We start from the raw sequence: 10,010 nt of genomic DNA, 5'->3' as shown, positions 1-10,010 counted from the left end.
CACTTGAGCCTTGTCACCTAGTGGTACAGTCGGGTGCATCCAAAATGATTTCTGAGTTGATGGTACATTTGGCACAAACCATGCACCTATCTTGCACCGACACTTACACTATCTCCAAAGAGAAAGAAGTGAGATTCCACATGGCCCACGTCACCTAGGAGTTCCATCGGGTGCGCCCAAAATGATTTTCGAGCCTATTTGTAAGCTCGACGCAAACCATGCACCTATCTTGCGTCAATATTAGCACTATGTCTGAAAGGACCGAAACGAGCTTCCACTTGAGCCTCGTCACCTAGTGGTATCATCGAGTGCGGCCAAAACGATTTTTGAGCCTCTGGTACATTTGGCACAAAGCATGCACCTATCTTACACTAACACTAACATTGTCTCCAAATGGAAAGAAGCGAGATTCCACATGACCCACGTCACCTAGAAGTTCCATCGGGTGCGTCCAAAACGATTTCCGAGCCTATGGTACGTTTAACACAAATCTTGCTCCCATCTTGCGTCAATGTTAGCACTATGTCTAAAGAGACCGAAACGAGCTTCCACTTGAGCCTCGTCACCTAGTCATTCCATCGGGTGCGTCCAAAATGATTTCTGAGCCTATGGTACATCTAGCGCAAACCATGCACCTATCTTGCACCGACACTAACACTATCTCCAAACAAAAAGAAGCGAGATTCCACATGACCCACATCACCTAGGAGATCCATCGGGTGCTTCCAAAATGATTTCCGAGCCTATGGTTCGTTCGACGCAAACCGTGCACCAATATTGACTCAAGATTAGCACTATCTTCAAACGGACCGAAACAAGCTTCCACTTGAGCCTCGTCAGCTAGTGGTACCATCGGGTGCGTCCAAAACGATTTTCTGAGCCTATGGTACATCTAGCGCAAACCATGCACCTATATTGCACCGAAACTAACACTGTCTCCAAACGGAAAGAAGCAAGATTCCAAATGACCCACGTCACCTAGGTGTTCCATAAAGTGTGTCCAAAATGATTTCTGAGCCTTTGGTACGTACGACGCAAACCGTGCTCCTATCTTGCGTCAAGACAAGCACTATCTCCAAACGGACCGAAATGAGATTCCACTAGAGCCTCGTCACCTAGTGGTACCATCGGGTGCATCCAATACGATTTCTAAGCCTATGGTATGTCTACCGCAAACCATGCACCTATATTGCACCAACACTAACAGTGTCTCCAAACCAAAAGAAATGAGATTCCAAATGACGCGCGTCACCTAGGAGTTCCATCGGGTGCGTCCAAAACGATTTACGAGCCTATGGTATGTTCGACGCAAACCATGCACCTATATTGCCTCAAGATTAGCACTATCATCAAATGGACCGAAACGAGCTTCCACTTGAGCCTCGTCACCTAGTAGTACCATTGGGTGCATCCAAAATTATATCTAAGCCTATGGTATGTCTAGCACGAATCATGCAGCTATCTTGCACCAACACTAACACTGTCTTCAAATGGAAAGAAGTGAGATTCCAAATGACCCACTTCACCTAGGAGTTCCATCAAGTGTGTCCAAAATGATTTCTGAGCCTATAGTACGTTCGACGCAAACCGTGCTCCTATCCTGCGTCAAGATTAGCAATATCTCCAAACGGACCGAAATGAGCTTCCAGTTGAGCCTTGTAACGTAGTGTTACCTTTGGGTGCATTCAAAATGATTTATGAGCCTATGGTACGTCTAGCGCAAACCATGCACCTATCTTGCACCGATACTAACACCGTCTCCTAATGTAAAGAAGAGAGATTCCATATGACCCACGTCACCTAGGAGTTCCATCGGGTCCATCCAAAATGATTTTCGAGCCTATGGTATGTTCGACGTAAACGGTGCACCTATCTTGCATCAAGATTAGCACGTTCTCCTAATGGATCGAAACGAGCTTCCACGTGAGCCTCGTCACCTAGTGGTACCATCGGGTGCGTCCAAAATGATTTCTGAGTCGATGGTACGTTTGGCACAAACCGTTCACCTATCTTGCACCGACACTAACACTATCTCCAAAGAGAAAGAAGTGAGATTCCACATGACCCACGTCACCTAGGAGTTCCATCTTGTGTGTCCAAAATGATTTTTGAGCCTATTGGTACGCGTGACACAAACCATGCACCTATCTTGCGTCAAGATTAACACTATATCTACAAGGACCAAAACGAGCTTTGGCTTGAGCCTCGTCACCTGGTGGTACCATCTAGTGCGTCCAAAATGATTTCTAAGGCTATGGTATGTCTACAGCAAACCATGCACCTATATTGCACTGACACTAATAGTGTCTCCAAATGGAAAGAAGTGAGGTTCCAAATGACCTACGTCACCTAGGAGTTCCATCTGGTGTGATGAGGACATCCCTTCCATTGATACAACCACACCTGCTGCACAACAAGGTCCGATGACAAGAGCTCGAGCACGACAACTTAATTATCAGGTAAAGTCGTTCCTCGCTGTTCATACAAACTCGTCTCAGAATTGGATGCTACTAAATCATGGTGATGATTGGCTTATTCTTAGGAATGTTGGTCAAGACTCCATTGCCTCATGTTTAGACCCCATGATGAGGATGGAGCAGCCGAACAAGTGGGAATCATCATTAATGGGGCGCATAGCTCATCTCGAGACAGCAGGGGACACTCCATCAAAAGTACCATAACTCCTTGATACGAGATCCAATGAAGCTGGTTTTTGACTTGTTGGAAAGAGCGCAGTCGTCCTCTTTCACATGGGTCCAACCCCACTATCAGAATCTACCGAAGCTGTGTGCAGCAAGCCAAAGGACGCAGAGACCTACAGCTTGGGCCTGGGCCTTGTACTAACTACAACCCTTTGAGGGACGCCCAGATTAGGGTTTCCCACTCCCCCTTGTGCTCTCCTCCTTATAAATAGAGCCAGCAGCCATCAGAATGAGGGTGGGTTTTGTTTAGATGCAAGATAGCTGCTGCTTCTTCCTTGTAAACGCGTGTGTCGGCTAGACCACCCGATTTGCTTGTTTCAAGACCCCAACTTGTGATTCAGATTCAGCCTTTGGCTTAAATCCGTGAGTTATTTGCTTGTTCATCTTGTTCTTGCTTGTTCTCGGTTGCTTGCAGGTTCTTGGTGTTCTTGGCACGGCAAGAACATCACAATCGGAGCTGGTGTACCTGTTGCTAAGGCGCAGCAACCTTGTGGTCGTTGTAGTCGGACAGCCAACGTCGAATCCACCCCAAATCGAGTTTATCCACACTCACCAAAAGATCAGGAACAACCCCTAGTCCCATCATGTGGTAATCAGAGCAAGGTTCTTTGGTGAGTGATTTACCGTTCATTACTTTACCTATAGTCCAGAAATATAAAAATAGGATAGAACTGAAATTCCAAACACAAGTTTGAGCCTTGCTGATCTGCTTAGTTCTTTGCTTGTTGAGTTTGTGCTTTACATCATGGTGTCAAGTGCTGGTTCTTAGGTTCTAATCCTTTAGAGTTTCGAGTTCTTGTCACATTTTAGTCACCACACAATCCGCTGTTGCCACTTCAGCCGCTGCATCTCCCCAACCACCACCACCACTTCAAGCACCGCTGCTCTCTCCACCTTTTCGCTGAAAACCCTCACCACCATCACCTTTAGCCGCGCCTACACAAACACTACCTTATGCACCTGTCCTTTTGGTGCAAATCTGAGTACACTCAGTTCTGAAAATAAGAGAGTTCAAATTGCATATTTGTACTACTTGTTGCAATCCTTATCCCTAGTAAAAGAAAGTCTATGCTACTTGCTGCATTCTTGTTATAATCATATTGCAAAAGTTCAGTTTGTGCGCTACTTGTCGAAAAGAAAAGAAAAGAAAGAAAAGAAAAGAAAAGAAAATAGAAAAGAAAAAGAAAGGAAAAGGAGGAAAGAAAGAAAGAAAGAAAGAAAAAAAGAAGGGTTAAGTTGATGCTATTTACTCTCATCATTTCCATTGTTTGCTACTGTCCGGTGACAACATTTGTGTCTAGGCTCGCGTCTCTAGCACGGGTTAGCCTAGGACCAGCACTGATACTATCTTTGAACACTTATTCAACTTGCATTGACTAATGTGGTTCCAGTTGTACCTTGATTTTTTTAAGCCACCTACAGCTCCACAAATTATCTACAACGTCACAGGGTTCTACTTGCTACTACTTGTGTTGTTCTTGTCGTCGCCAACACCATCTGCATAGCAAGGTAAGGACATGTAAGAACTCGGTTGCACATGCTGAGAGAATGAAAATTGTTGCCACCTAATTCAGTTAGTTGGTAGGACATATTTTCTTGTGATTCCCTTGCTACATACTAACCATGGCAGGAGAAGGTGAAAGGACCCCTCCACAATCACCTCGATCAAAAGCCTTGCTGCAACACTTTGAACGCAAAGTGAGGCTCCATGCTGAACACCTTGATGAGGATGTTCGTGTCACCAATGAGCGCCTTGGTCAATTGGAGACGGCTCAGATTGAGACCAACACCAAGTTGGCTTCCTTGGAAGGCACTCTTGGTTCTGTTAATACATCTCTTGTAGGTGTCTTGGAGCGATTGGAGAGGATGGAACAGAATCGCTGTGATGGTTTCGAACGACGCAATCACAACAACAACAACACCATGGGCAGTGCTGCTGGTCATGATGAAGAAGAATATGCAGCGGACACTGAGCTTGATGAGGAGCTGAATGGTCATCGACGCATCGAACAACATCGCCGCCGCCATGAGACAGGTCCTCGCCGACCACGGCAAGAGGTACGTGCCGATGACTCATTTGGCAAGATTAAATTCACCATACCTGCTTTTGATGGGAGGTATAATCCTGATATGTACCTTAGTTGGGAATTAGCTGTTGATCAGAAATTTACTTGCCATGATTTCCCTGAGGACAAACGTGTTAGGGCTGCAACTAGTGAGTTTACTGACTTTGCCTCTGTTTGGTGGTCTGAATACCATCGTAAGAACCCAAATAACACACCAACTTGGGATGCTTTGAAACGGGTCATGCAGGGCCAGATTTGTTCCTTCTTATTATGCCCGTGATCTTTTACATAAGTTGCAACAATTGAGGCAAGGATCCAAATCTGTAGAAGAGTACTATCAAGAGCTACAAATGGGTATGCTTCGTTGTGGGCTAGAGGAAAATGAGGATGGTGCCATAGCTAGATTTATGGGTGGGCTGAACCGGGAGATTCAGGACATTCTAGCTTATAAGGAATATAATTCTGTCAATCGTTTATTTCACCTTGCTTGTAAAGCTGAACGAGAAGTGCAGGGACGACGAGCTAGCATGAGGGCTAACATTCCTGCAGGTCGTGCTAGCCCGTGGACACCCTCCAATGCTGCTGCACCATCAACGCGTGCACCCCCACAATCTTCCTCGACCATCAAGCCACGCTCCTCTACAACAAATTCTGTACCATGCCCAAGTGAACCAACTAGAGGAGCAACGGCTACATCTGCCAAGAGTTCATCCTCGGTGGTATCCACGGGGAGAACAAGGGATATTCAGTGCCTACGCTGCAAAGGATATGGCCACATACGCAAGGACTGCCCAAGCACACGTGTGATGATTGTGCGAGCTGATGGTGGGTATTCCTCTGCTAGTGATTTTGATGAAGAAACATATGCTTTGCTTGCTGCTAACAATGTAGCGGAAGGAGATGATTTCCAACAAGACGAAGAGCACATTAGGGCTGAAGCTGCTGAGCACTATGAGAGCCTCATGGTGCAGCGGGTGCTAAGTGCCCAAATGGAGAGGGCTGAACAAAATCAGCGCCACACTTTGTTTCAAACCAAGTGTGTGATCAAGGAACGCTCTTGCCGTGTGATCATAGATGGAGGAAGCTGCAACAACTTGGCAAGTGCTGAAATGGTGGAGAAGCTTTCATTGAGCACAAAACCACACCCGCAGCCTTACTACATTCAGTGGCTTAACAGCAGCGGCAAGGTGAAGGTAACCCGATTGGTAAGGGTAGAGTTTGCCATTGGTTCTTATCATGATTCCATTGACTGCGATGTTGTGCCTATGCAAGCATGCTCTATGTTGTTAGGTAGACCATGGCAGTTTGATAAAGATTCCTTGCACTCTGGTAAAACAAATCAATACTCTTTTGTGCATAATGACAAGAAGATTGTGTTGCACCCCATGTCCCCTGAGTCTATTCTAAGAGATGAACTTGCTAGATCTAGCAAACTTAAGAATCAGGCTGTTGCTAGTGAAAATCAGATTGTCGCTAATGAACTTGAGAAACATAAGAAGAAGTCTAGCAAATCTGTTCATCATAATAAAAATGAGATCAAGCTGAAAGGCTCTTGTTACTTTGCCACCAAATCTGATTTGGATGAGATTGATGCTAGTACTACTGTTTGCTATGCTTTGGTTTGCAAAGAAACTTTATTTTCACTCGAAGATACATCTATTTCTTTGCCTCCTGCTGTCACTAATCTTTTGCAGGAGTATGCCGATGTTTTTCCAAAGGAGGTACCACCGGGGCTGCCACCAATTCGAGGGATTGAACACCAGATTGACCTCATCCCTAGGGGCTTCCTTGCCTAATCGTGCGCCGTATAGGACCAACCCGGACGAGACAAAAGAGATTCAGAGACAAGTACAAGAATTGCTCAACAAAGGTTATGTGCGTGAGTCTCTTAGCCCTTGTGCCGTTCCAGTGCTTTTAGTTCCTAAGAAGGATGGATCATGGCGCATGTGTGTTGATTGTAGAGCGATAAACAACATCACAATCAGATATCGTCATCCTATTCCAAGGTTAGATGATATGCTTGATGAATTGAGTGGCTCAATTGTGTTCTCTAAAATTGATTTGCGTAGTGGTTACCACCAGATTCGTATGAAGCTAGGAGATGAATGGAAAACAGCGTTTAAAACTAAGTTTGGTTTATATGAATGGCTTGTCATGCCCTTTGGATTGACTAATGCACCCAGCACTTTCATGAGATTAATGAACGAGGTTTTACGCTCTTTTATTGGCAGATTTGTAGTGGTATACTTTGATGACATCTTGATATATAGTAGATCATTAGAGGAACATCTTGATCATTTGCGTGCCATTTTCAATGCTCTTCGGGATGCACACTTGTTTGGCAATCTTGAGAAGTGCACCTTTTGCACAGATCGAGTCTCTTTTCTTGGATATGTTGTGACACCGCAGGGAATCGAAGTTGATCAAGCCAAGGTTGAGGCCATACACAGCTGGCCTGTTCCCTGCACGGTCACACAAGTGCGGAGTTTTCTAGGACTTGCTGGTTTCTACCGTCGATTTGTGAAGGACTTCAGCACCATTGCAGCCCCGCTGCATGAACTCACCAAGAAGGGTGCAACCTTCACTTGGGCTGCAGCCCAACAGGATGCTTTCAACACGCTCAAAGATAAGTTAACTCATGCACCTTTACTCCAACTTCCTGATTTCAACAAAACCTTTGAGCTTGAATGTGATGCTAGTGGAATTGGGTTGGGTGGTGTGCTGTTACAAGAGGGAAAACCTGTGGCGTATTTCAGTGAAAAGTTGAGTGGCCCTAGTTTGAACTATTCTACTTATGATAAGGAATTGCTTGCTCTAGTTCGGACTTTGGAAACATGGCAGCATTATTTGTGGCCCAAAGAGTTTGTCATACATTCTGATCATGAATCATTGAAACACATCCGTAGTCAAGCAAAACTGAACCGTAGACATGCCAAGTGGGTTGAATTCATCGAGTCCTTTCCTTATGTCATCAAACACAAAAAGGGGAAGGAAAATATAATTGCTGATGCTTTGTCTAGACGTTACACCATGCTTTCACAACTTGACTTTAAAATCTTTGGTTTGGAAACTATTAAGGAACAATATGCACATGACAATGATTTCAAAGATGTATTGCTGAATTGCCAAGAGGGGAAAACATGGAACAGATTCATCCTCACCGATGGGTTTGTCTTTAGAGCCAACAAGCTATGCATTCCAGCTAGCTCCGTGCGTTTGTTATTGTTGCAGGAAGCGCATGGAGGAGGACTCATGGGACATTTTGGTGTGAAAAAGACAGAGGACATCCTTGCTGGTCATTTCTTTTGGCCCAAGATGAGGAGAGACGTGGAGAGGTTCGTTGCTCGCTGCACAACATGCCAGAAAGCTAAGTCACGCCTTAATCCTCATGGTTTATACATGCCTCTTCCTGTTCCAAGTGCACCATGGGAAGATATTTCAATGGACTTTGTTTTAGGACTGCCTAGAACAAAGAAGGGGAGGGATAGTGTGTTTGTTGTTGTGGACAGATTTTCTAAAATGGCACATTTCATACCATGTCATAAGAGCGATGATGCTACACATGTTGCTGATTTGTTCTTTCGTGAGATTGTTCGATTGCACGGTGTGCCTAACACCATTGTTTCTGATCGGGATGCAAAATTTCTTAGTCATTTTTGGAGAACTTTGTGGGCTAAGCTAGGGACTAAGCTTTTATTTTCCACTACTTGTCATCCCCAAACTGATGGACAAACTGAGGTTGTCAATAGAACCTTATCTACATTGCTTAGGGCTGTTTTGAAAAAGAACATAAAAATGTGGGAAGAGTGCTTGCCTCATGTTGAGTTTGCTTATAATCGTTCACAGCATTCTACCACTAAGAAAAGCCCTTTTGAGATAGTTTATGGGTTTGTGCCACGTGCTCCTATTGATTTGTTACCTCTTCCGACCTCGGAGCGAGTGAACTTTGATGCTAAACAACGTGCTGAACTGATCTTAAAATTGCATGAAACCACTAAAGAGAAAATAGAGTGCATGAATGCAAAGTATAAACTAGCTGGTAGCAAAGGGAAGAAACATGTCATTTTTGAACCTGGTGATCTAGTTTGGCTCCATTTGAGAAAAGATAGGTTCCCTGATTTGCGAAAGTCTAAGTTGCTGCCTAGAGCCGATGGTCCTTTTAAAGTGTTAGAAAGGATTAATGATAATGCGTACAAACTTGAGCTACCTACAGCTTTTGGGGTTAGGCCCACATTTAACATTGCAGATTTGAAGCCATATTTGGGAGAAGAGGATGAACTAGAGTCGAGGACGACTCAAATGCAAGAAGGGGAGGATGATGAGGACATCCCTTCCATTGATACAACCACACCTGCTGCACAACAAGGTCCGATGACAAGAGCTCGAGCACGACAACTTAATTATCAGGTAAAGTCGTTCCTCGCTGTTCATACAAACTCGTCTCAGAATTGGATGCTACTAAATCATGGTGATGATTGGCTTATTCTTAGGAATGTTGGTCAAGACTCCATTGCCTCATGTTTAGACCCCATGATGAGGATGGAGCAGCCGAACAAGTGGGAATCATCATTAATGGGGCGCACAGCTCATCTCGAGACAGCAGCGGACACTCCATCAAAAGTACCATAACTCCTTGATACGAGATCCAATGAAGCTGGTTTTTGACTTGTTGGAAAGAGCGCATCGTCCTCTTTCACATGGGTCCAACCCCACTATCAGAATCTACCGAAGCTGTGTGCAGCAAGCCAAAGGACGCAGAGACCTACAGCTTGGGCCTGGGCCTTGTACTAACTACAACCCTTTGAGGGACGCCCAGATTAGGGTTTCCCACTCCCCCTTGTGCTCTCCTCCTTATAAATAGAGCCAGCAGCCATCAGAATGAGGGTGGGTTTTGTTTAGATGCAAGATAGCTGCTGCTTCTTCCTTGTAAACGCGTGTGTCGGCTAGACCACCCGATTTGCTTGTTTCAAGACCCCAACTTGTGATTCAGATTCAGCCTTTGGCTTAAATCCGTGAGTTATTTGCTTGTTCATCTTGTTCTTGCTTGTTCTCGGTTGCTTGCAGGTTCTTGGTGTTCTTGGCACGGCAAGAACATCACAATCGGAGCTGGTGTACCTGTTGCTAAGGCGCAGCAACCTTGTGGTCGTTGTAGTCGGACAGCCAACGTCGAATCCACCCCAAATCGAGTTTATCCACACTCACCAAAAGATCAGGAACAACCCCTAGTCCCATCAGGGTGTGT

The 10,010-nt window shown here is 45.0% G+C and overlaps 1 pseudogene; it reads left to right on the top strand.

Annotated features, from left to right (window-relative positions):
* The first annotated feature begins 4,237 nt into the window (after window positions 1–4,237).
* Window positions 4,238–9,169, top strand: LOC136458308 (uncharacterized; annotated as a pseudogene).
* The last annotated feature ends 841 nt before the right edge of the window (window positions 9,170–10,010 follow it).

The sequence above is a fragment of the Miscanthus floridulus genome, chromosome 6, assembly GCF_019320115.1.
Source record: "Miscanthus floridulus cultivar M001 chromosome 6, ASM1932011v1, whole genome shotgun sequence".
In the NCBI taxonomy this organism is placed as follows: Eukaryota; Viridiplantae; Streptophyta; class Magnoliopsida; order Poales; family Poaceae; genus Miscanthus; species Miscanthus floridulus.
Note: the sequence above shows the minus strand (reverse complement) of the source record. Positions and strands in the feature narration are given on the sequence as shown.